Below are 24326 nucleotides of genomic sequence, written 5' to 3'. Positions count from 1 at the left end.
TATTCCTGTGCCTTTCCAAATTGTAATAGTCCCTTAAGACAATTATAACATTATGCTTTTACATGAAAACTAACACTTTGTTCTCCACACTAGGCCTGTCATGTTTAGCGGAGTATTTAATGAAGAAAAGAAATCTTGGAGCATCCATCCGGATATATTTGCTGCATCTATAATGAAATGATCACGATAATGCACCCTCCGGAGTGCAAACACTGGAGGGACATTATTACAACATACATTCACTGTGAAATACATTGTAGCTAAGCTACCTCTTTCAGCACTTCTGGTGGCTTCTACTTGTTTTTTGCCTTTGGTCACCACAATTTTATTGGACGTTTGGATGGTAGTAACAAACATTTTGGCATAGTCGTTAGCTTTCTTATTTCTAGACTACAATACAAATCTGAACAAAACTTAATATAATTAGTGAGACTGGTTGCTTATTCTACGGTAATATTTTTTAATATACGAGTTATATTTAATTTTTGGAAAAGCAACAGGTTCGTATTTACCAATTTTTCTTTCTTACAAAATCTGTACAGACTTACAGACACCATGTTCCTTGGGATTGAAGCGAATACTTTTACCAATCTTGAAAACAGTGAGTGCCACCTCTTCCATGACTTCTTGAGCTTGAACATCGGCTTGTCGTTCGAACTCCCTTTCTTCTTAGCATTCTGAAATAACAGAAATATCATTATAATGTACAACTTTTATATTGGTCTTAATGCAAAAGAAAATAATTTTGACAGGTTCGAGTCGATTTTAGTTTAGCGTCCCTTTCAGCAGCGAGGCTATATGAGACGTGGACCTACTGATTAACGTGGAATCCGAACCACATGAGCTCCCGCCGGGAATCGAACCCGGATCTCCCACGCCAAAGGCGCGTACGCTAACCGCTTAGCCACAGAGGAGCTCTTTTGACAGGTTCACCAAAGAATGTGAACAACCAACTAAGTGTTTGGGCTACATCTCCAAATTTATTCTATTTTAAAATATATAATTTCCCTACGTGAACAAGATACATAAGTAATTTATTATCTGAACATAGAAGGTATATTTATCCGAATTTTATGATAGTTGAACATTAGCGCCACTATAAGTAGTAGTTTGCAGAAACATTTCCAGCAGCTTCTTGTATTAGTATAGCATGTTTTCGTCATGCTGTTGTAAAACATTTTTTAATACTTCAGTTGCATCTTCTTCCATAAATGAAGGTTAGAAATTGAAAAAGGTCGTCTTTTCTGCAGTAATTCACTTTAAAATGTCATTCCTTGTTTATAGATGTACTCAAAGTTAATCTAGTACACATGTAAATGACATAATATCTAACCTCTTAGAAATACGAAATTCTTTTCCATTTGTGTTTTGATTAGAGAGCGTGACCATTTTCACATAATTCCCTATCTTGGGTGCACATCATTATGCGTTTGTTGCGTGCCATGGGAATATGGTCGAACGCTCTGAACTGGCTTCCGTTAAACACCTTGACTCATCGAAAGTTGTTACGCTTCGAAACGTAGAAGTGTCTCTTTCTTTTTAGTATTTTTATTCTATTTTGTTTTATTTTTATCTATATACACAGTAATGTAGCATCAACAGCTACTCAAATATCACATCAAATTCTTCAATGTATACACGACTCCAAAAGTGCATTACCACCTGCTATTCTCCTTTTCCTGCAATAGCAGACAACCCAGAAAGCTCGGCGGTTTGGTTGATTGTGAATTCGAAAGGCGTTGGACCAAACCTCAATTTTGTAACAAATATATCAGTGTGGCAAACTGCAAATAAAAGAATAAAACAAATTGTTAAGAATGACAATTTTATTATCGTGACGGAATTAAATGACATCAAAAGTTACAAAATTATCTTACTTAAGCAGTTCAAACAAGATGAATGGCAAGAAAGAGATACCAGAGGAAAGCATTTCTCTACTCCCCCCAAACATGAATCTCATAAAAAAGAAAAAGTTACATAATGTAAACGTTCAATATAAAAGCCCCACCCAAAATTTATAAAGTTGACACCCAAAAGGCAAGAACAACTGAACCGAAGTAAATGAAATTCTGCACAGATATTGCAGACGTAAAATGAGGAAATACGGTTTCGTATTTTCCTAAAAAAAAAAAGGTTCGAGGGGCACGGACCCCTCCGAACATTTGATCACGAAATATCAAAATTGCTAGTAACAGTATGTCAGGTGTATGTAAAGGACATGAAAAATTGCAACATAACTTTACGTATGGACAATACATAAAAATTAACAAATATGTTTTTTAAAATTTTCTGCGGAAAAACTGTTTTAGGGGGCAAAACCTCCCACCCAAAATTTTGAAACTTAACGCCCGAGAGGCAGAAAGAAATGAACCGATGGGTATGAAATTGTGCACAGATATTTTAGACGTAAAATGAGGGAATACCTGTTTCGTAATTTCCTGGAAAAAACGGCTGGGTGAGGCACGGACCCCTCCAAACCTTTGATCACGAAATATCAACAGTATGTCAGATGTATGTAAATGACATCAAGAATTGGAATATAACTTTGTGTATGGACAATACGAAAAAAATAAACGAATACGGGTTTTTCATGTTCTGCAGAAAAAGGGTTTTAGGAGGCAAAAGTCCCCACCCAAAATTTTGAATGTTGTTGATCGAAAGGCAAGAAGAAGTGAACCGAAGCGAATTAAATTGTGCACAGATATTGTAGATGTAAAATGAGGGAATACGGGTTTCGTATTTTCCTGAAAAAAAAACGGCTGGGTGGGGCACGGACCCTTCCAAACTTTTCGTCATGAAATATCAAAAGTGCTAGTAACAATGTGTCAGATGTGTGTAAAGGACACGAAGAATTGCAACGTATCTTGGTGTACGGACAATACGCAAAAAATAAAGGAATACTTTTTTCTATTTTCTGCGGAAAAACGGTTTTAGGGAGCAATAGAACCCACACAAAATTTTTAAAGTTCGCGCCCGAAAGGTAAGAAGATGTGAACCGAAGTGAATGAAATTTTGCACTTTTTGTAAACATAAAATGACGGAATACAGGGTTCGTATTTCCCTGGAAAAAAAGGGTTGGGTGGGACCTCTCCAAACCTTTGATCACGAAATATCAAAAGTGCTAGTAAGAGTATGTCAGATGTGTCTAGAGGACATGAAAAATTGCAATGAAACTTTGTCTATAAATAATAGTATAAAAATAAACGAATACGTTTTTTAATTTTGGGGGAAAATGTTTTTTGTGGGCAAGAGTCCCCGTCCAAAATTTTGGAATTTGACCCAAAAGGCAAGAAGAAGTGGACCGAAGTGAATGAAATGTGCACAAATATTATAGAGGTAAGACGAGAGAATACGTGTTTCGTATTTTCTTGAAAGAATAAAAAACTGTTGAATGGACCATGGCGTTGAGTAGCGACAGAAGTGGACCGAAGCGAACAAAATTGTATGTAGATATTGGATATGTAATATATGGCTTTCGTGTTTCACAAGTGTCTTGTCTCCATCCGATTTTTTCAATTTGGCAGATCGAGTACAAGCAAAAACACTATAGCGTATTTTATAGTATTTCAGGAAGCAGCTTTAAAGCTTACAAAGTTTTTGCGCATAAACAAGAACACGTATTAATTTATGTTCAGTTTGCTGTTGATCAGCCAAATTTGAAGCAAAACGTATAGAAGCACTTGAGAAACACGAAATGCCCTATTTTACATAGGGACTATATAATATCTACACACAATTTCACTTGCTTCAGTCCACTCCTTCCTGCGCTATTACTAACTTATTACTATTACTATTACTGATCTATTACTGCGTAATATTTACTTTTTTCGGATGGAGAATAGGCCTCAACATTGTTTCTCCGCAAATATTAAAACACGTTTAATTTATTGGTTTGCAAATTGTCCCTATACGAAGCTTCGTTGCTATTCTCCATATTCTTTACGAACTTCTGACGTATGCTTATTTGCACTTTTGATATTTCGTAATCAACGGTTCAAAAGGTTCGTGACTTACTCAACGGTTTTTAATAGGAAAATACGAAACCTAATTGTCTTATTTTACATTACAATATCTGTGCACAATTTCATTCACTTCTGTTCACTTCTTCTTGCCTTTTGGGTCCCAAATTTCAAAAAATTTTGGAGGGGGCTTTGCCCTCTAAAACCGCTTTTCCGCACAAAATAAAAAACATATTCGTTTATTTTTTGCGTATTGTCCCCACAAAAAATATCGTTCAAATTCTTCATGTCCTTCAAGTACTCTGACATATTGTTATTAGCACTTTTGATATTTCACGATCTAAGTTTTGGAGGGGTCTGGGTCCCACCTATGCGTTTTTCTTCTTCAGGAAAATAAGAAACTCGTATTCCCTCATTTTATGTCTACAATATCTGTGCACAATTTCATTCACTTCGGATTACTTCCTCTGGCCTTTCGGGCCTCAACTTCCAAAATTTTGGGTGGTTGCGTTTGCCCCCTAAAACCGTATTTCCGCAGAAAATAAAAAAAAACTTGTTTCGCCATATTTGTAGGCTCACTTTGATCCACTTGCGGTGACGCACAAAAAGTGAGAATAGGCGTACAAAATGGCACAAAACTATGCAAAAAACCATCCCGAAATTCGTTGGTTGCGGAACAAGTTAATGACGCTGGTGCTCACGGCATTTGACGCTGTCTCGTTATAAAAATCTATAGTCGTTTCACTATCGAGACGAGACGAGATGCACTAAAAGTACCCCTCGAGATGCACTAAAAGTACGAGACAAAATGCAATCCTGTCATGAGCACCACTAAAAGTATTCCACATTACTGTTTACATTTTTCATGGTTGCTCTTTCCACTATAATCAGATCATGATTTCAAAACGAGTTAAAACGAGCTGAACGAGGGAGCTATTTGTCAAACTCGGCTCGACACGAAACTCGACATCAATTTATGGAGCTAAAAATAAACAGAACGTGTCCTTGCATTTTTTAAAATCTCTTTTATGGAAGGAAGGACTTTCTACATATGGGAAATTGGTAGTGGGTTGATTTGTAAAAAATAATCGAAAACGATCGATGTTAATTGAGAAACAAATTGAGAAACAAAATACAGTGCTTCACATTATATATCCACTGCTTTCTATTATAATAATTGCTGAAGCTTGTGTTTAGAGTTCAGAGCACAAGGAAATTAAATTGTGGGGAAAAGAGATATACAATTTGTACAGTAAGCTTAATTACATAGAAATTTTAAGTTTCGGTACGCTTAATTATATGAAAAATTTTATACTTTTTTCATTTACGTTGGTCTTCTTTACCTTGATTTTGGATTTCAAATTTTAATCCTTTTTCCACTGAAAAGTATCTATAATTCAACAAGATAATAATTATCAATGATAATTATAATAATTATCTATGTAATTGAATTCATTGTAATTTGGTCCATGAGAAACACTTTACCATTTCGTACTAGCTGTTATGCCCGTTCGTCGCACTGATCAGATAAAGTATCAATGTAAACAAACTGAACAACGGAAGAACAATTAAGAAACATTTCTAAAATTGGATATATTTTGTGTGAATATATACCCAACAACGTACATGTGTTTTCATTGGGAAGGCTGATGGGGGCTGAATTTGAACGTAAACATTATCTGGGATGTCACTATACATCTGAGAAATCCCGATAAATATGGATTCGACACAAATATTGGTCATTTTCTATTATTTTTACATGTCCCGGTAAACGCCTCCTGAGACCCCCTTGGTTCCAATTGTGAAAAAATCCCCTCTGGCCTCCAGCCGATACCGCGAAAACTATGAATGTAACACTAACATCTGTCATTTTCTACTACTTTTACATATCCCGGTAAAAGCCCCTATGATCCTCTGGTTCCAATTTTGAAAAAACAACGCCTCTGGCCCGCAGCCGATGGCGGCTGTATTTGAAAGTCAACGCCTGTGGGAGTATCACCATTCATCTCAGCGACAGTGAAAACTACGGATTTGACACTAATATCGGTCATTTTCCATAATTTTGCATGTCTCGCAATTCACCCCCGGTGACTCCCGGCCCGCATACAATGGTGGCTGAATTAGAAAATAATCGCTAATGACAGTATCGCCATTTATCTCAGCGACCGCGAAAACTATGAATGTGACACTAACATCTGCCATTTTCTACTACTTTTACATATCCCGGTAAAAGCCCCTATGATCCTCTGGTTCCAATTTTGAGAAAACAACGCCTCTGGCCCGCAGCCGATGGCGGCTGTATTTGGAAGTCAACGCCTGTGGGAGTATCGCAATTTATCTCAGCGATCGCGAAAACTATGGATTATACACTAATATCGGTAATTTTAGATTACTTTTACGTTTCGGTATCCCTTCCCCTCAGTTGACCCCCGGCCCGCAGCCGAATAGGGTGAATTTGGAAGTTAATGCGATCGGAGTTTCACCATTGATATCAGCGAACGCGAAAACTATCAAATCGACACTCATTTCGGTCATTTTCTACTACTATTACTTGTCCCGGTAAACGCCCCCTGAGACCCCCCAGTTCGAATTTAGTCAAAAACGCTTCGCCTTGGTCTGGGTCCTGAACCAAGGTATTCGTGGCCAAAATTTGGTTACTCTCTTCCAACTTGTCTGGTCCCCAGGCCGGTCCCGGTTGAAAGAAAACACTCTTCGTCTTGATCTGGGGCCTAGACCAAGCTACCCGTGACCAAATTTATAAAACTTTCGGCCACTCGTCTGGTTCACAGGCCGCACACAGATAGACAGACATACACTCAAACAAACTTTATTTTATTTATATTAGAGAGGTCAGATCCACCGTTACTGCAATAGAGCGGTGCTTGAGTGATTGATAGTAGAAATTCAAACTCCAATGAGTGATAATTTCATAGCGTTGTTTTATTACAAGTTTAAACTCTTTAGTCAGTAGAGAAGAGGGCATGAATTATGGGTCAGAGTTGATGATAATGGGTTTCTACGGATCTGTGGATCACAGTGGGTGAGAGTGGTTCATGGTGGGTGGTGGGTCAGAGTGGGTCACGGTGGGTCGTGGGTCACGATGGGTGGTAGGTCAACTGGTCGTGGTTAAAGTTTTCATTGCCCCACACCCTCTCTGAACTACAGTGTTGAAAATTAATCAGTGAAAATCAATTGGAATTGATCAATCAATTGAAAGTAATTGCTGTGGAAATCAATTGCAATTGAATTAATTGCCAATTAATTTCAATTGCAATTGAATGACTGAATTCAATTGCAATTACTTTCCACTGCAATTACTTTCAATCGATTGATTAATTGCAATTGATTCTCCTTTATTAATGGCCAACTGCAATTAACAATTAACCATTACTTACTTCAATATTTAATTGCAATTAACAATTAAATTTACAGATTAATTGTTAATTGTTAATTCAATTGAAATTTGCCTAACACTGTGAATCTTCTCTTCCCCTACCCCGATCCGGCCCTTCAAACTCTTTTTCTTCCTTCTATCGAAGCCAGTACTGCCTATTTGGGAAAAGTTTCAATGTAGAGGATTGCTAGTGGTAAAAGCGATGCATCCGCCGTTCTGTTGGAAAGGGGGGAGGAGCTGGTGGAAAGTGCCGTAAAATTTTACCTTGCCCCCATAGGAAAATATTTAGATTCGACACTACTAACATATATATATTTCAGCGACCGCGAAAACTATGGATTTCACACTAATTTCAATATATATAAAATTGAAAAACACTATGTTTTTGACTCTAAATCTCCCGAACCGCATAACAGATCTTGATCAAATTTGTAACATGGAGGAGTTTCACGGCTGGGCTGGTTAGGCTATTCACTTTGATGGTAGAACTAAGAGGGAGGAATGTAAAAATAAATAAAACTTAATAACTCCTGAACCACTCGACCGATCTTGATCAAATTTTCCACATAGATGAACCTCAGACCTGGGATCGTTTTTGTAATTTAAGATTGACGGAGTAACGTGGGGGCGGAGAAGGAGGGGAGATATATAACTACCAATTTATATAAGACTGAAAGTGACTATTTTTGTAACTTAATAAATATTGAACTCTCTGACCGATCGCAATCAAATTTTCAAGATATATGAGGTTCGGATCTGGAAACGTTTTCCTAATTTCACTTTAACGGTACATCCTAGGAGGAGGGGAGGGGGACGTATAAATAAAAACTAGTAAAACCTAATAACTTTTGAACCACTCAACCAATTTCGATCTAATTTTTTATATACATGAAGGTCGGGCCTTGAGTGTTTTTTTACCGTTTCACTTTGACAAGCCAACGTAGGGGAGGGGGAGGGGGAAATATATGCAAAAAAATAAAATATAAATGACTGGCTTTGTGACTTCAATCTTGAACCACATGATCGATCTAAATAAAATTTTCAGCATACATGAGTTTAGGGGCAGGGATGACCACTTTGACGAAGCAACGTAGGGGAGGAGGACGGAGAGAAATTTAAAAATGATCAAAAATGACCGATATTATTGTTGAATCTCCATAGTTTTCGGGGTCAATGAGACAAACAGTGACACTTCTGATGCTGTTTTAATCTACGTTCAGCCCTAATAATTGGGGAGGGGGATGGTACAATGGAGGAGAGAGAATAAACATTTAAAAATGATCGAAAATGACTAATATTAGTGTCGAATCAATAGTTTTAGGAGTAGCAGATATTAACAGTGAATATTCTGATGCCGTGTGCCGCAGCACGGGGGTAGGGGAGCTATATATAATAATAATCAAAAATGACCAATATTAGTGTCTAATTCATAGTTTTCGGGATCATTCTGATGAACTGTGACATTTTCGATCCGGTTTAAATGCAAGATCAGCTCCGCCACTTGCGGGGAGAGGAGAAAGAGATATATATATAAAATGATCGATAATGGCCGCTATCAGTGTGGAATTTATAGTTTTCTGGGTCGCTTCGATGAACAATGGTACTTTCTATCTCGTTTAAATTCAAATTCAATCACACAATTTGGGGGAGAGGGAGAAAGAGATATTTAAAAATGATGGAAAATGACCGAGTGCTGAATCCACATTTGTGGGGGGTTGCTGAGATAAACAGTGACACTTTCGATGCCATGGCCCGCAATATGGGTAGGAGAAAATATACCTATAAATGACCAAAAATGACCATTATTGGTGTCGAATCCATGATTTTTGGGGTCGCAGAGATGATCAATGATATTTCCGATGTTGTTTAAATCGATGCCATTAAAAACGAAAACAGCATATTTCACGGGTACTAAACACATGAAATACGAAGTTGTGCATTTAAATTTTCATTTCAACTCAGCAAAGCGGGTAATATATGCTAGTAATATTAATAAAGCTCAGGCACTGTCCTTTCTCTATTTCAAAACCCGCTACAAATCTCTTTCCTAGAATATCTATTACTGGAACTATCGTTATATTTTGTTTTTCGTCCTTATACAACACCGAGGTTATAAAGGAAGGTCTTTTAATGCGGGTTCGCAGCTTGAATCTGATCGACCGTTCCCAACCATACTATCTCACCTCCAGAAAAACTGGATTACAGGGCAGAGTCTAAAGCAAGAAATGTATATCTCTTTTGCTAAAAAAAAAACTGTAGTTCCCATACTAGTTACAGCACATCTTTAGAGGTTTTTCAACGAATCTGTATGAGACGAGACCTGCAAATGACACAGGACTGAAAGTTGAGCTTACACCAGAAGTCGAATCTGGTATCATTCTAAGACAAAAAAAAATCCTAATGGCTGACTACTTTAATGCTCATATTTCAATCTCATGTAAAAATTTAGGGTAAGCCCGGCCCCCTAAACTGCCCGTGAATTCGGGCCTGTGTGACCCCCCACTCTCGAACACAATTTTCTGGAAGAAAGCCTCTATTCTTCCTTTTGTCTGTCTAGTTTACTGAAAACATGAAAAGCAAACTAGGTCACAGAGCATAGAGTTGGAAATGATTGACATGTTGCATTGCAGAGATATTTCGTACCATTGATGATTTTGGGAGGTTTCCCAGGGACAAAATTCCCCTTGGAGCTATATCTCCTATGGTGCTCAATATGCGTTGAGTTGATTTTATTGTCCCTTTCAGCAGCGAGGCTATATGAGACGGGACCTACTGATTAATCGTGAATTCCGAACTACATGAGCTCTCGTCGGAATCGAATCCGGGTTTCTCACGCCAAAGGCGCATGCGCTAACCACTTAGCCACGAAGAAGCTCGGTGCTCATATTAGAAAAGAAGAAAGCACATTATGGGAATTTCAGTGCAGACAACTAAGTATGACGACTGTTAAATGAATATTTTTCATCTTGAATATATTGTGATAATGGTCAATCTTATTCGATAATGTCATTCTCTCTTTAAAAAATAGCATTCTCTTTTCTGTACCTTACTCCAGTATACAAGTTAAATTTTACACAATGTGCAAAAGAGGGGAAGTGATTACAACGTATGATGGACTTCGCTTCCTATCCGATGAACAAAACCTTCCTTGTAAAATTCAGCGTTGCAAATAACCTGTGTGATTGACTGATAGCTACACATAAATTGACAAAATGGAAGTCTTAATTTTAGTACTGAATCTGCCCTCAGGGAAAAAAGCAAGCTGCTCGCACTCGTGGCTTCTGTGTCTTGTAACATTGTGTTAAAAAAAAAAACAGACACAAGGTATGTTGTGAAACAACTGATATGTTTTTTTTCCTTTTATACAAATCATATTTGTTGTTTGAAGCCTCTTTATTCCTTATAAAAGCAATATAACCAGATTCACGGAAACCCACAGGAATTGTAAGGAAATTTAAAAAAATACCTTTATCATTCAGATCCTTTATTATTATTATTATTATTATTATTATTATTATTATTATTATTATTATTATTATTATTATTATTATTATTATTATTATTCGTTAGTCCTCACAGCAATTAATACTTAGCAGCAGGGGTAAAAGTGCGTGGGAACGCGGGGGACCCCATCCTCACCTCCAAAAAACTGTGTATGGCGTCCCCCCAGTTCCTAAGCAATTACAATGGGCAAAGATAGGCATGGGAGACATCGTGACTCATGCCGCTACCTACCATCCCCCTACCTTTTCAGATGATTCCATCCCATCTAGCCTAATCCCACTTCGCCTAACGATTTATCAGCCACTTACATCTCCAAGATAAGAATGTCCACCATTTTCGGATCTCACGTTAATCCGTAGCTCCATATCTCATCTATTTTTGCTACCGAAGGGATGCTAAACTGTAATCCGATCCAATAATAAAGAGAGATAATAGATGGAAACTAATTTTTGGGAAATAATTCGTGAAAGGAGAATGTAGGAGAAAACAGGATAATCCCGAGAAATCACAAGGGTACGATGGTATGCACTACAAACTTTTATAGTCTGGAATCGAACGAGGTCCATCCCGCACCAGAAGTAAGCGCTCTATCACTAAGTCACCCTGCCCCTACTTTGGAGGAAACAGTATGATTCTGACAGATGTATCGATATACTAAATATTGCGTATGGTAAACCAACCTACAAGAAGTACAAACGATCACAATGTGGGATTCGTGGAGTTTCCTTCGTGCGAAAATGGTAAGCACGTTTTTCTGTCAGTTATTCTTAACTGGATAACCGCGTCTCGTAGGGATTGGGGAAGACACAGTGACTCAGTGGTAAACAGCTTGTCTCTGCTCAGTGACGACGCCAGCTTTAAGTTCTTAGGGGGGCAAAGGAGCGGCAGATACATTTTGAGGGGGCGGCTATTTGCCATACCAAAAATGACATATTTATTACGTTTGACTTATTTTACATTACATTGTGTATTTCGTTGCTGTTTTCATATTAGACCTTTATGATTATAAATTAAACTTATTTCAAGTAAAATTTGTAACTAACAAATAAGTAACCTCTGCACATGAAACAATTTTCAATGAAACTTTTGAAGCCTAACATAAATTGAATTACTTTCGCGTATGCAACAAGTAACACAAGCGTCTAGTACTACAATGCTACGTATCTCTTTCTCTCTCTTTCTCTTTATATATATATATATATATATATATATATAAGAGAGAGAGAGAGAGAGAGAAAGAGAATTTAGGAGGAGCTGCTGAAAATGTCGTGGTCCAATCCAGAAGGAGTGTAGATACTAGGTAGAAAAATGAAACCGTAGTTTAGAAAAACATATCTCCGTATATACAAATACAAATTCTCATATTATTAATGAAATTCTTATTGTTTCTTGGGTCTCTGAAGTGATTATGTGTGCCCAAACAGCGAATTTCACGAACATCCAGATCCTAACTGTTATAACATTTTTGTTCCACAAGGAAAGTCACCGAAGTAAATTAATTAGGAAATCTGTGAAACACCACGGGACTCTCCTCCGTTATATGCAGTGGTGAAGAAGTAAGTGGCTTAGTATAAACATGGTGATTTCTCAACAATTATGCTTTACATCCAGGATGATTAAAAGCAATGACTCTTCCCGAAATCATGGATGCAATTTGTGACATTATTCTTGAAAATTGCAGCATTTCAGCCAGTGATGGATATAGCCCAGGGCCGGAGGGCCTAGGCCACCCCAGTTTTTGAGTGACAAAGATAACTTAAGCTATTATTTATATAGTTTTTAAAGTGTATAGTAAACTCACGATATACTTATTATAGTCTGAGGTCTGGCTGCACCCCGCTTTCTCAGTTTTTACCTTCTCGGCAAAACTTGTGTCAGAGATTGTGGGCATTTCTTTGGAACGCGTCGATAGCATAATTCAGAATGGCTTGGGTATGCGCAAGTTCTCGGCATAATGAGTTCCCAAAAAATCTGTCAGGAGAATAAAAGAGTGACGGCATTAAGAGAAGTCTTCTTCCAATTTGACCGTAATGCAGATCAATTTCGCTCACGAATAGTAACCATGGACGAAATATGTTTCTACTACCATGATCCTGAAACGAAACAACAGTCACTGGAGTAGTAGCACTCATTTCTCCCTCGCCCGAAGAAGTTCAAGACACAGAAGTAGGTTGAGAAACTGTTTGCAACATTCTTCTGAGATAAGTATGGAGTCGTATTCATAGACTACCTCCGCTACGGTTAGATATTTAATCCAGAATCTCTACATTACTTACAAAACTGAAAGAAAAATTCGAAGTTCAACGCCGCGGAAAATGAAAAGAAAGGAATTATGTTCCTTCAGGAGAATACACCTGTCCATAAAACCCCTGCGAACACAACTGACATTGCATAATCTAGGATTTCAATGTCTAGATCATCATTCTTATTCCGCAGATTTAGCTCCATCTAACTATTACGTGTACTTATTTCCCAAGTTTAATAACATTTGAAAGGACACCATTTTAGATCTGACAGGGGTAGTGCTACGAACAGTGATGCGAGGAAATCTTCAGATTTTTTCTTTTCTGAAAAAAACTGGTGCACTGTACAAGGTAGTATATTGACTCTCGGGGTAGTGTAGAAGAAGTAAAACTTCACCATTCCACGTGCATTCCTTCTGGGTTGGGCTACGAATTTTTCAGCAGTTCCTAGTCAATATGATAGACGTCACGTCAGTATTTTGAAACAAAATACGTTAGGGAGCACTACTAATAGTATAAGCCAATTACTAACTAAAGATCAGCACTCTGACAATACGTTTTATTGGGAATCAATTTAATTCCATAAATTTATTATCATTTGCAGGAAGAGAAAACACAACTCTTTTTATCCCCTTCAAAAAATTAAGCACTGGTAGTTGCAAAGTAACCTCCTGAATATTGAAAGCCGAGAATAATGTTTCAAAAAAAAAGAAGTATAGAACCTTTAAATAAAACAAAATATGAAACTGAAAACTTAAAACCTGGAAAAATACAAACAAGTTACGTAACTGGTTTTACCTTTCTTTTGTTTCCAATCGAAGTTGATCCAATGAGAAGAAAACAAATCGACCAAATCTAGTATTGTTCGCTAGGCACAATAATTAAAAATCATAAGAAAGAAATATAACTAAAATCTACCTCAAAAGGCGCTAAATTAGAAAATAGAAATATGCGTGCATATCCAGACGCTCAAAGAAGAAAGCTTGAGGACTTATCTGCCACATAGTAAATGCATGGAGAGTAGACTACAATTTGACAATGAAATTGGTTATGATACTGATATAAAATGCTACATGTAGAATGTTTAAAGATTGTAGGAGTCTGGGGGGGGGCAGTCTACGTGGCAGTCAGGGGGGCAGAAGTAGCTACTAGGGGGCGCTCGCCCCCCTTGCCCCCCTCTGGCGTCGTCACTGTCTCTGCTACGTGGAGCCTGTGGTTCGATCCTAAGCCAAGAAACTTTGTGGTGGACACCATCGTATCGTGTGTGTGTTTTCTCGGGATACTCCAATTTCCTTCCACATTCTCAGTCCATCATATCTTCCATCAACATTTACTTGCCTTAATCATTGTCTCCCTTAGTCTAAAGAGCATAATCGTGTTCGTTAAAATGAAATACTTCATTTCATTTTACAGGAGTTGCTTACAGTTTATCAGTGGGTTACCGTTAAGATACTAATACTTGATACTAATATTTGTAAGAAAGAAGGAGTCTATGAGGCTCATAATTATCGAAAGGCTGATAACTACAATTGTACGTTGATTGTAAGAAATGCTAAAGGTACGAACTAAATTTGATTTGTGAGTCTTTTAGCGTTATTAGTCGTATTATGGACAAGAAATAATTCACATATCTACAAACCAAGAAAACTAACACTGAAATTTGATATTCGACAGTGAAATATAATAATATACAACTTGGATATGAAATATTGAGGTTAGTTTTCTTGGCTTTGAACATGTTCAACTTACATGTCTTTTCGTGATAGTCCAAACTTTCAACGTACGAGTATCAGTCTCCTAAATTTTCGTAAATAACTATGAAGATTATCCTAAATCTAACAAATAAGTACAGATAACGATCAATAAAGTTCATAATTGACTTTTGAAAACATGCTGGCCCTAACTGATATATCACATCACTACTTTTCAATTTCCAAAATTATCACAGATTCAAAATGGCGGATTACAAGGTGCAGCCGGAAGTTCGTGATTTACTCTGCCCATTGTAGATCACATTTTGTCAATATGTGAAACTATCACCGTTTGCATTGTCTATCTTTCACTATTTTCACGATCCAACAGTTTATTTGATGTATTTCAATAACATAGCATAGCCCTTCTCCCATCAATTTTGCCCCCCTCCGTTTCTTATGACGTTTAGCCCTTATAACTTTGCACATTTACATATTTCCACATCCTCTATCAGTCACACTACGTCACATTCCGCAACTCGATTCATCCATTTGGACCCTTTACTTGTCAGACAATTTCTCCTTGGTGGAGAAACAGGGAAAATAATTCTACAATGACTGACAAGTAACACTTCCCAAGTGTAACACTCCGATTTTGATAAAATTTGGTAGGTAGATACTACACATAAAATAAACGAATACCGGTACGTGTATTTTTATTTTCTCCGTTAAAGCTGTTTCAGGGGTCAAAAACCCACACCCAAAATTTTGAAAGTTGACGCCCGAAAGGCAAAAACAAGTGGACCGAAGTGAACGAAATTGTGCACAGATATTGTAGACATAAAATGAGGGAATACGGGTTTCGTATTTTACTGGAGAAAACGGTTAGGTGGGGCACGGACCCCTCCAAATCTTTGATCACGAAATATCAAAAGTGCTAATAACAGTATGCCAGAAGTCCTAAAGAACATGAAGAATTGCGTGGAAATTTTGCGTAGTGGCAATATAAAAAAAATACGTTTTATTTTCTGCGAAAAAACGGTGAAGGGGCAAAGGCCCCCACCGAAAATTTTGAAAATTGACGCCCAAAAGGCAAAAACAAGTGGACCGTAGTGAATGAAATTGTGCACAAATATTGTAGAGGTAAGATGGACGAATACGTGTTTCGTAATTTCCTTAAAAGAAAAAAAAACTTTAGCGTGGATCGAGGCGTCTGGAGGAGTGGACAGAAGCGATGAAATTTTGTGTAGATATTGGATATGTAAAATAAGACCTTTCGTGTTTCACAAGTGTATCCATCTGTTTTTTCAAATTTGGAAGATCAACAGTGAGCTCAAACAGTCTATATATTATTTTATAGTATTTCAGGAGGCACATTTAACATTTCAATGTTTTTGTGATCAAATGTTTGGAGGGGTCCGTGCCCCACCCAACCGTTTTTTCCAGGAAAATACGAAACCCGTATTCCCTAATTTTATGTCTACAATATCTGTGTACAATTTCATTCACTTCGGCTCACTTCTTTTTGCCTTTCGGGCCTCAAATTTCAAAACTTTAGGTGGGGGCTTTTGCCCCTTAAATTGTTTTTCCGCAGAAAATAAATAAAACGTAGACCTTCCTTTTTTTTTGCATATCGTCCATGCGCATAGTTTCGTTGCAATTTGTCATGTCGTTTACACACATCTGACATACTGTTACTAGCACTTTTGATATTTCGTGATCAAATGTTTGGAGGGGTCCGTGCCCCACCTAACCGTCTTTCAGAGGTAAATACGAAATCCGTATACCCACATTTTATTTCTACAATATGTGTGCAAAATTTCATTCACTTCGTTTCAATTCTTATTTTTCGGGTGTAAACTTTCAAAAGTTTGGGGTGGGAGGTTTTGCCCCCTAAAACCATTTTTCCGCAGAAAATAAAAAAACGTATTCCTTTGTTTTTTGTGTATTGTATATACGTAAAGTTTCGTTGCAACTCTTCATGTCGTATACACACATTTGACATAGTGTTACAACAACTTTTCATATTTCGTGATCAAATGTTTGGAGGGGTTCGTGCCCCACCTAACCGTCTTTTCCAGGTAAATACGAAACCCGTATATCAACATTTTATGTCTACAATATCTGTGCAAAATTCCATTCACTTCGGTTCGCTTCTTCTTATCTTTCGGGCGTCAATTTTCCAAATTTTGGGGTGGGTTCTTTTGCCCCCTAAAACCGTTTTGGATGCCGGATGGCGGGATGGATCCCAGACTATAAAAGTTTGTAGTGGATACCATCGTACCCGTGAGATTTCTCGGAATTATCCTGTTTTCTCCTACATTCTCCTTTCACGAATTATTTCCCCAAAAAATAGCTTCCATCTATTATCTCTCTCTATTATTGGATCGGATTTCAGTTTAACATCCCTTCGGTTGCAAAATTACATGAGACATGGAGCTACGGATTAACGTGAGATCCGAACTGCTTGTGCTCCCGCTGATAATTGGAGCCGGGTCTCCTATGCGAAAGTCGCACACGCTACCCCATAGCCATGCGTGATCTCCCTGTCTTCCTTAGCCTAGAAGGCATAACATGTAAACTTTATGGACTTCAAATAACTTCAGTTCTTTCTCGATAGTCAAGACAAAGTAGATCAATCAAATATGTGCATCTTCCCTTTTTATAATTTTAACGATGTTCTTGTAACTTCGACCGTGTTCTAAGATTCCTGTTATTTGAAATATCGTATTTAATTGTAGTTAACTTGCCTCAGTCAACATTTCATAAAATATCCCAATAATTCTTCAATTTCTTTGGGGTGATCTTTGTGCTGCCCCTGTACCATATCGAGTTGTACATTAATGGAAGCTATGGCTAAAAATAATATACATTTCATTTACCCCGACTTCGATCCGACATTCTGTTCTCGAGTTACATTTTGGGCATTTTCCCGACAGGTTTTTGGGTGGTCATAGCGCCAAAAGGAAGTATTTGTGCACCCAGGTTCTTATCTTGGTATCAGGAATCAGCCCCCAAAGGTTCTCGGTGTTGCTTTGAAACACGCTGTATATTTCTATCCTATTTCTGATTAGCTCCTGTTTGCCAATCAATTTCCAGTATTCCCAAAACAAATCAAAAGTGAACTAAATGAACTAAATCGCCTTCCCCTATGCTTTCTTCTTGTATAGTAATTATTATATATTTATATTGTAGTTTACAGAGATTGCCAATATTGATTGAAATATCTGGTTATAATGCTAGTAGAGGAATTCCCTCTTTAGTACAGAAATTTCCTCCTTGCATCCTACCGCGATATTAGGCGAGATGGGATTAGGCAAGATGGGAATTCCCATTTCGCCTAAAATGGTGGACATTCTTCTCTTGGAGATATAAGTGGCTGATGAATCGTTAGACGAGGTGGGATTAGGCGAGATGAGATGGAACCATCTGGACGGTAGGTAGTTGCATGACGTCACGCCGTCCCCCATGCCTATGTTTGCCCATTGTAATTGCTTAGGAACTTGGGGGACGCCGTACACATTTTTTGGAGGTGGGGGGCCGGGTTAACCCGCACTTTTACCTCTGCTGCTAAATATTTAATGCTGTGAGGACTAGCGAAAAATATTATGCGGTAATAATAATAATAATAATAATAATAATAATAATAATAATACCAATTCTACTACTACTACTACTACTACTACTACTACTACTAATAATAATAATAATAATAATAATAATAATAATAATAATAATAATAATAATAATAAAGGAACTGAATGATAAATACATTTTCATGATAAATATAAATCTGGATATGTTGTTTTTTATAAGGAATAAAGAGGCTTCAAACAACAAATTGGGAAATATAATGTTGTATAACAGAAAACTAGCCTTATCAGTTGTTTTATCTTGTGTCTGTGTCTGTTTTTTAAACACAATGTTACAAGGCACAAAACAACGCCTGAGGGCAGGTTGCTTTTAGCCTGAGGCAGCTTCAGTACTCAAATTAAGACTTTCGTTCTGTCAGTTTATGTGTAGCTATCAGTCAACCACACAGGTTCTTTGCAACGCTGAATTTTACAAGAAAGGTTTTGTTCATCGGTTTACAAGAATGGTTTACAAGAAGGTCCATCGTACATTGTAGTCACTTCCCCTCTTTTGCACACTGTCTGAAATTTAACTTGTATACTGTAGTGAGTTACAGAAAAGAGAATGCTATTTTTTTAAAAATGGCACTATCAAATAAGATTGAAAATTATCACAACATATTCAAGATGAAAAATATTCATTTAACAGCCGTCGTATTTAGTTATCTGCACTCAAAGTCCTATAATGTGCTTTTTTCTTTACTAATATGAGCACCGAGCTTCTTCGTGTGTAAGTGGTTAGCGTACGCGCCTTTGACGTGAGAGACCCGGGTTCGATTCCGACGAGAGCTCATGTGGTTCGGATTTCACGATTAATCAGTAGGTCCCGTCTCATATAGCCTCGCTGCTGAAAGGGACAATAAAATCAACTCAACGCATATTGAGCACCATAGGAGATATAACTCCGAGGGGAATTTTGTCCCTGGGAAACCTCCCAAAATCATCAATGGTACGAAATATCTCTGCAATGCAACATGTCAATCATTTCCAACTCTATGCTCTGTGACCTAGTTTGCTTTTCATGTTTTCAGTAAACTAGACAGACAAAAGGAAGAATAGAGGCATTCTTCCAGAAAATTGTGTTCGAGGGTGGGGGGTCACACAGGCCCGAATCCACGGGGAGTCTAGAGGGCCGCGCTCACCCTAAATTTTTACATGAGAATGAAATATGAGCATTAAAGTAGTCAGCCATTAGGATTTTTTTTGTCTTAGAATGATACCAGATTCGACTTCTGGTGTAAGCTCAACTTTCAGTCCTGTGTCATTTGCAGGTCTCGTCTCATACAGATTCGTTGAAAAACCTCTAAAGGTGTGCTGTGACTAGTATGGGAACAAGTTTTTTTAGCAAAAAAGATATACATTTCTTGCTTTAGACTCTGCCCTGTAATCCAGTTTTTCTGGAGGTGAGATAGTATGGTTGGGAACGGTCGATCAGATTCAAGCTGCGAACCCGCATCAAAAGGACCTTCCTTTATAACCTTGGTGTTGTATAAGGACGAAAAACAAAAATATAACGATAGTTCCAGTAATAGATATTCTAGGAAAGAGATTTGTAGCGGGTTTTGAAATAGAGAAAGGACAGTGCCTGAGCTTTATTAATATTACTAGCATATATTACCCGCTTTGCTGAGTTGAAATGAAAATTTAAATCCACAACTCCGTATTTCATGTGTTTAGTACCCGTGAAATATGCTGTTTTCGTTTTTAATGGCATCGATTTAAACAACATCGGAAATATCATTGATCATCTCTGCGACCCCAAAAATCATGGATTCGACACCAATAATGGTCATTTTCGGTCATTTATAGGTATATTTCCTCCTTCCCCATGTTGCGGGCCATGGCATCAAAAGTGACAATGTTCATCTCAGCGACCTCCAAAAATTTGGATTCAGCACTAATATTGGTCATTTTCGATCATTTTTCAATATCTCTTTCTCCACCTCCCCGAAGTTGTGTGATTGAATTTGAAATTAAACGGGATCGAAAGTACCACTGTTCATCTAAGCGACCCAGATAACTATAAATTCGACACTGATAGTGGCCATTATCGACCATTTAATATATCTCTTTCTCCTCTCCCCGCAAGTGGCGGAGCTGATCTTGCATTTAAACCGGATCGAAAATGTCACAGTTCATCAGAATGATCCCGAAAATTGTGGATTAGACACTAATTTTGGTCATTTTCGATTATTATTATTATTATATACCTCCCCTACCCCTCCTCCGTGCTGCGGCACACGGCATCAGAATTGTCACTGTTAATCTCTGCTACTCTTAAAACTATTGATTTGACACTAATATTTGTCATTTTCGATCATTTTTAAATGTTTATCCTCTCTCATCCATTGCACCCTCCCCCTCCTCAACTATTAGGGCTTAACTTGGATTGAAACAACAGCAGAAGTGTCACTGTTTCTCTCATTGACCCAGAAAACTATGGATTCAACTCTAATATCGGTCGTGTTTGATCATTTTCAAATTTTTCTCCCCCTCCCTCTCCCTACTTTGAATCGTCAAAATGAATAACCTAAAGCAATCCCTGTCCCTAAACTCATGTATGTTGGAAATTTGATTGAGATCGGTCACGTGGTTCAAGAGTGATGAAGTCACAGGTAGTCAGTTTTATTTTTAGTTTTTACATATATTTTTCCCTCCACCTCTCCTACGTTGGCTCGTCAAAATGAAACGATAAAAACACCCAAGGCCCGACCCTCATATATGTTGAAAATTTGATCGAGATTGATTGAATGGTTCAAAAGATATTAGGTTTTATTAGTTTTTACTTATTCGTCCCTCTCCCCCTCTTCTAGGATCTACCGTTAAAGTGAAATTAGAAAAATGTTTCCAGATCCAAACCTCATATATCTTGAAAATTTGATTGAGATCGGTCAGATAGTTCAATAGGTATTAAGTTACAAAATAGTCGCTTTCAGTCTTATATAAATTGATTTTTATATGTCTCCCACTCCTTCTTCTCCCTCACGGTGCTGCGTCAAATTTAAATCATAAAAGTGATCCCAGACTTGAACCTCATCTATGTTGAAAATTTGATCGAGATCGGTCGAGTGGTTCAGGAGTTATTAAGATTTATTTATTTTTACACCCCCTCCTCCACCCCTCAGTTCTACCATCAAAGTGAATAGCCTAAAAACAGCCCAGCCTTGAAGCTAATCCATGTTAAGAATTTGATCGATATCGGTTGGGCGGTTCAGGAGATTTACTCACAAACAGTTATTTTCAATTTTATATATATAGATTGGTAGTGTAGAATCTAGATATTTTCCCATTGGGCAACGTAGAATTTTGCGGGACTTTCCACACCCCGCCGACCTTTCAAACAGAACGGCGGATGCATTGCTTTTATAACTAGTAATCGTCAACATTGAGACTTTTCCCAAATAGGCAGTCCTGGCTTCGATAGCAGAAAAAAAGTTTGAAGGGCCGGATCAGGGCAGTGGAGAAGAGTCATCTTTTATTAGCTACACAACACGACTAGCCGACGTGACGGCCACCATGGCCTCGCATTATGTAGTCCATTTTTTAAAATTTTCAATGGAGACCTGCCTACGTATTTTGAATTGCAGAGGAAGGTACGTTGTATGCATTAACATTACAAATATATCAGCATACTGGTATTGAAATTTGAGACGTTGAAGCATAAAAAAAAGTCAAAAGAGATTGTGATTGTTATCAGAGTTGGAAACATTGAACATTGCTACGAATAGTTAATGTGCTGCCATCTATAAACTTACTTTTGATAAATTGACCTATCGAACCTTGTAATTAGACAAGGTATGGTGAACAGTCAACATGTTATAATTTTGATAGTGAAATTGTTTCGAAATTGTGTCGGGAAGATGAGAAGTTAAAATAGAAAAGTGTATTGTGGTGGTTTGTATAAGGAAACGGGAGCATTGTGAGTGTGTAATTAATATTCCCTAATTCTAAATTTACAAACCTTTTCTTTTTTGTAATTTCCGGTAAAACGACAAGGTGAGTATTGGTCACCCACTTAGGAATGGCCCCGACTCCTATTAGATCATATGTGCATGTATTTATTAGTTTAGTTTTGGTAATTGATTTCTAAGTTAAATTTTGAGACTAAATGAATAATTTAAAATTTAAGTTAAATTATTGGGAATTGAATGAATTGTGAGAGAATAGCTAATTTTCGCCTTCCGACATTAAACTGTGATTGCGAGGCAATTTCACCAAGCAATCGGTTTGTTAGTTGTTATTATATTTATATGTTTTTCGTTAAATTATTTGTTATAATAAATTATGTCTCAATTGAACCTGATTCCTTCTAATTTAAAAACTATTTAATATCCCTTTCACCAAGTCTTGTTCTCCGTAACCACTCGGGAAATGCAGTGTACTTGTCGTCTCTTTGACATGATTGCTGCATAGTATTTTAGGTACCTTGTCTAATTACCAGAAATATTAAGACTTTGGTTAGAAAGAAAGGGATTTATATTATTTTGGAATTGAACCTGAGTACGAAAATTACGAATGAATGGCAAGTCAGTAAGTGAAAGTGTAATAATAAGTGAAAATAGCGAGAAGGTATTTAGGCTTAGTAGTAGAAATTATAGCTTTAGGATTTAAACCTGAAAAAAAATGTCGCAAAACCTTCTTGAGTATTTTTCAATGGGTGAGAATGGCAAAGGGAATTCTTTCCTAGTTGACCTTGGCGAAGGGGAAGGAGCTAATGCTTGTGGACACGGGCGAGTAAACGATGACGATTCCTCGCTTGATTTCGCAGGTGTTGTTCTTCCTCCACATCGCGTGTTAAAGCCAGCTGTGAGACCAGCCATAAAATGTAATTTCGATAAGCTTCTTGGTGATAACATGTATAAAGATATAAAAAAGCAGGTTAGTAAGTTACCTGAAATAGATGGAAGGAATGGCTTTGAAGTTTGTAAATTTCTATTAAAATTTGACTTGTTACAAGCCCAACTCGATACTTGTATAGAAGCTTTGTTAGTAGCCTCTCTGAGTAAATGTACAGGCCCAGCATTCGAGGAAATGCAAAGGTTATTAAATATCACCACTGACTGGGAAAGAATTATAACAGCATTTCTAGAAAGATTTGTTACTCCGCTAGTTAAAATGGAATTCCTAAAAATCACGTTGTATAGAATAATGCAAGTAGAGGAATCTCTGGTAGATTTTATTAAGGAAAAATTAAGTGTATTATTCATTTTTGATATGAAAATGTCGGAGGATGAATTAACAAAAACTATTGCTAACCTTGTACCACCTGAAATAAGGGATTTAATGATATTTACTCAAGTTCCCCATACTGAGAAGGAATTAATTGCATTTGCAGAAAGTTACGAAATGAATCGGCGTTACCGGTTGGATTATAAATTTATTACGCAAAAGCAAAATCAGAATGTAAAGCCTCTTGGTTATGTTAAATAGGCAGAGGAATAATTTCAGTAAATGTAATTTATGTGGTCTTAATAATCATTTTTGGAAAATGTGTCCTTAGAATAAAAGAAATATTCGTGGAGAAAAAACATACTATGTTAGTGAGGAATAACCTCTCTCCTTATTACAAATGCCTGTTTCGATTTGTCGAGAACTGTATCCCTGTATTATTGACTCTGGAAGTAGTCTGTCCTTAGTTGAAGAACGAGTGTTGGCCAGGATTGAATGTAGGTGCCGTCCAAAAACTAGAGTAGTGAACTTTACCCTCTCATTCATGAATTCTGAACCTATTAAAATCTCTAAACCAGTGGAACTAATATACTTTATAAATGGTGTTAAGTTTGTAAACTGGTTTTCGGTGGTTCAACATCCATCTTTAAAACTGCTAGTGGGACTTGATTGAAAACAGTCCTTTACACACATCTGACGTACTGTTACTAGCACTATTGATATTTCGTGATCAA

The sequence above is a fragment of the Thermobia domestica genome, chromosome 15, assembly GCF_964235325.1.
Source record: "Thermobia domestica chromosome 15, izTheDome1.hap1.1, whole genome shotgun sequence".
NCBI classification, from domain to species: Eukaryota; Metazoa; Arthropoda; class Insecta; order Zygentoma; family Lepismatidae; genus Thermobia; species Thermobia domestica.
The sequence above is the reverse complement of the archived record's forward strand: the minus strand, read 5'-3'. Positions refer to the sequence as shown.